The sequence below is a fragment of the Ipomoea triloba genome, chromosome 11, assembly GCF_003576645.1.
Source record: "Ipomoea triloba cultivar NCNSP0323 chromosome 11, ASM357664v1".
NCBI classification, from domain to species: Eukaryota; Viridiplantae; Streptophyta; class Magnoliopsida; order Solanales; family Convolvulaceae; genus Ipomoea; species Ipomoea triloba.
In genome coordinates this window covers 18,050,632-18,054,912 of record NC_044926.1, presented here as the reverse complement: position 1 = coordinate 18,054,912, position 4,281 = coordinate 18,050,632, and the positions used below count along the sequence as shown (strand labels likewise).

Below are 4,281 nucleotides of genomic sequence, written 5' to 3'. Positions count from 1 at the left end.
AGCAAGGCAAATCTCATCTGCAACAAAAATCTTATCTTCAAGGATAAGATCCCCGTCCTGACAGGGTCATGTCAGCGTTATCTTATCAGTTTGGCGTGTTGTATGAATTATTAGACAACTTTATTAAAAGGTAGCTTTACTTTATGTCAAGAAGGCCATCACACTTTGTCGGCCACATGTATTGTAATAGTTGTAAACAGCTGTATTGTATTTCAAGAACCATCCTTGATCCCTATAAAAGGAGGTTCAGTTTGCTTTGTAAAATATCGCAGTTTGAAATATAAAATTCCCAGTTTGCAAAATATCATGAGTTTCTAAGTTTTTTTTTGAAGGTTTTGAATAGATTTATGGTTACGTTCCTGCTAAGTCTCAAGTAATCTCTAACATGTAGAGAAGTTAGGAAGTGGTTTGAGAGTCTTGTTGTCATGCCCCCCGGAGAGGCTTTTAGTTTTCTCTCACCTTTGGTCCTAATTCTCCACTGTTTTTAGAGGTAAGCCCTCCCGCCCTTTAGCTTTAGTTAAATTTTTAATGTAGGCTTGTGGGTTTCGAACTTGTAACACCCCGGAATTTTGTAAGTATTTTTGAAATAAATATTATTATTTTTGAAATATTTATGTTTTAGGTTGCATAAGAGAATTTTTGAAAATTATTATCAAAGTGTTATATTTATTTTCGTATATATATATATATGTTGGTGAGCAATTAATGAAGAATTGAAATGGGTTGGTGGTTTGATGCTTAGGTATTAAATTTGTGATCATGGGTTCAATCCCTCCTAGTGTTAATTGTTGTTCTATTTTGATTTCATGCGAATCTTATATATATAATATATAATCCTTTAGACTTGCGAAAGTTTATGATCTGAATTAGTCAAAAAAGAAGTTTTATCTTTTTCCATGATTAAGGGAATCTGCCAGTGAAAAGCTTAAAGGAAACCCAAAATTTAGGGTTTTGCTGTCAATATCAATTACAATTAATTAATATATTAATAATAATAATGATAATTAATAATAGGGGTTACGTTATAGACATTAGAAGAGGGAGAGGTTATTACCTGCCTGTCTTCTTCTTCTTTCACGTAAAGCGAACGGCAGAGAAAGGGAGAGAGAAAGAGAGAAAGAGAGAAAGAGAGAGAGAGAGAGAGGCCGGAAGTGCAGTGGTCTCTTCCTCGTCGACGGCAACCGACGCAAGGTGGCAGCGACGAGCTTTGGACTCCAGCGATGTTGCGAACTTCGAAATCAGTCGGTGACGCGACTCAACCTCCACCTCCGGCGAGGCAGCTTGGCGTGGTGGTGGTGGCCGGCAGTAGGATGGCAGTGCGTAGTGACCGGTGGTGGTTGGCGTCCTCGACGGTGGCCGTTTCTTCTTCCGTCGACGGCGAGCAGACTGGCGATGGTGGTGCTGTTGACGTGGGTTGATGGTGATGATCATTTCGTAATATTAATAAAAAAAATGAGATAAAGATTAGTTTATAATATGCAATGGGGATGGTCCCCTATCAACTTGGCTATGATGCTATGGATAGGAACCTACGCTTCAAGGGTAAGATTTATGTTCATCTAAATCCTTTTATCCCATATAAGAAAGGAAAACCTTTTTCCTAAATGCTTATGTGTAAAAATCTTTTTTTTTAAGAAATCACTGGAAGATTTATTTTCGTAATACTTGTGACTACTTGTTATTTGATTCATGATTCCTTATAGAATATTCGTATATATGGTTGCTACGCTGGTATATATAATTGTAGATATATATATACTTAATAATACATAGTTCTTGCCTTTCATGAATGTATGTGTATTAGTAGAATTCGCATCCTGTGGGAATATATATAAATATAGTTAGTATATTACTTATATATAATACAATATTTATGAACATAAATCCTTGCCTCTACATGTGTGTGCGAATATGTATGTTGTTCCCATAGATATAATGATGACTAAGTACAATACTTAATTGGTTTTGTACGCAATAGATATTTAATGAACTGAGTATATAATAATATAATGAAGATGAGGAGATGCTGATGAGTAATAAGGGAATGATGATGGCGTTAATGGTAAGGATGAAGATGCTTATGATGAATTGAGAAGATGATGTACGTACTGTGTTGGTATGTTAGATAATAATAATAATAATAATAATAATAATAATAATAATAATGGTATTAGTAGTGATTTGATTAATTTAAAAAAATTTTTTTTTTATCAAAGGTGCTGGTAGATAAATGGTTGAGTGTGTGCTAATGCCTAGAAGGCTACAAGTTTGAATCCAATTGTGAGCATATTTTGGTAGAACCGATGGACTAGGATATTACTCATGGTCGGCCGGGCCAATATAATTAAAAAGGTATTGGATTGAATTAATTAAATGCATGATTGGGTAGTGTATAGATTGGTGAAAATTATTAATTTCGTGAAATATTGAAATTATGGACTTTTTGAATATTATAAATTTTGAATTTATGGTGAAATAGTGATAGTATGAATACTTGTGGAAATATGAGTTGAAAATATTATTTTTATGAAAGTATGAATTATTGGGAAAATTGTGAATTTTTATACAATTATGAATTATTGTGGAAATTGTAGTATGGGGGTACAAATTTATTTGTACTCATGATTATGGTGAAATTATGATGATTAATGAAGTATTATATTTATTGAGATTATGATAATTGATATTTAGTGCTAATATGCAAAGTAATGAAACAAATGATTTTGATAGCCTAAGGGCTATATTTTATTACATATAATGTTTTGAAAACTTATGGAAGATATGTGACTTGGAAATTGTGGAGTATTCAATTGTATGCTGAATACTAGGGCTATGCCCTGTTGTGGAGTGGTTAGGGTAAACCTACCACTAGGGTTCATACCCTGTTTGCGGAGTATTCGGTAGGAACAATCCCCGGATACTTAGGGCATTTATTGTTCTGTTGATTTGAGGAGTGGTTAGGTTATGCCTACCACTAGGGTCTTTGTACCCTGTTTTGAGGAGTATTTTGTAGGAAAAATCCCCGAATACTAGGGCTAGTAACTTCCCGGTGAGGCTTGGAATCCTCACTCGGGGGTGTGCACACTTAAGGTTAGAGTCCTGTTTCCATTAGAAATGGGAAATATGTGGAGTGTTCGGATGTGTGGAAAGCACCGTTCACTAGGGCCTAAGAATAAAGGACCCTGTCCCATTTATGTGTGATTGATGTGCTTCCATATGTATTTTTATAGTGTGCAAGTATGGCACAAAGTTAAGTTTTTAAGAAATTTGAGAATATGATTTTTGAGAAGTATATTATGGTAAATAAAGGATTAAATCCTATTATTTGTGAAAGTGGAAAAAAATGTGGATATTATGGAATATTATGTGGAGTTAAATAATTATTTATGTGAGTGAATTGGTATTGGATTTCTATTATTTATGAAAATGATAAGTTGTGAAAGTAGAATATTTTATGAGGAATTAAATGATTATTTGATTATTATTGATTATGAAATGTCATATGAAATTTGAATCCATGATAAATTGATTGAATTGAGAATGAGTATATTCTAATGGATTAAAAATGATTATGTGGATGAGTATAAAATATTCTATGGGGTTAATATGGAATTATGTGCTCCAAAGTGCTATGTGCTATGTGCAAAAATGATTTACGGGGTGGAGTAAGTCTTACCAGCCGTCGTGCTGACTTTGTTTCCCCTTTAGTTAATTTTGCAGGTGATGATTGCATGAAAATTTGGAGCATTGAGCATGAGAGCGACTCGTTTTATTAGATTAAATGTATTGGATTTTCTTGTAATTATTAAAGAATTTTAGAACTTGTTCTAGAATTTTTAGTACTTGATTTATTATAATGTGTTTAGAGATGGGGTTATAATTATAGTGGTTTTAGCCTGTGCGTTTGAGTATGAGATACTCGAACGTGGCATGACACCCTTTTTCCTTTCTTGTTGTAGAAAGCTTCCGCTATTGTAAAAGTTATTTGTAAATAATAAAAAAATTACCCGCATTTTCTTAAGTGGAAAAAGTGGGGTGTTACAGAACTTCCGGGTTTCCCTTGAACGGTGTCGTCTTCCCTTACATGTAAGGTGAAGAAATGTATGACTCTAATAGCCAAAATGTCTCGGCTCGGAGCTACGGTGGCTCGATTGAGATGGGCTGCTTCATGGTGTCCTTTTACGACTCGGTCATCAACGCCGTTGAGACGTATTTGGATGGACCGGCAGGACCCTCCCGATCTGCTGGTGATAACCCGATCAATAGGTCAGAACCTGCTAT

General features: G+C 34.5%; 1 long non-coding RNA gene across 1 annotated transcript; it reads left to right on the top strand.

The window, feature by feature from the left end:
- The first annotated feature begins 1,077 nt into the window (after positions 1–1,077).
- Positions 1,078–4,046, top strand: LOC115995555. Its single transcript, XR_004093525.1, has 2 exons — positions 1,078–1,542; positions 3,709–4,046. It is a non-coding gene; the product is annotated as an uncharacterized LOC115995555 (long non-coding RNA).
- The last annotated feature ends 235 nt before the right edge of the window (positions 4,047–4,281 follow it).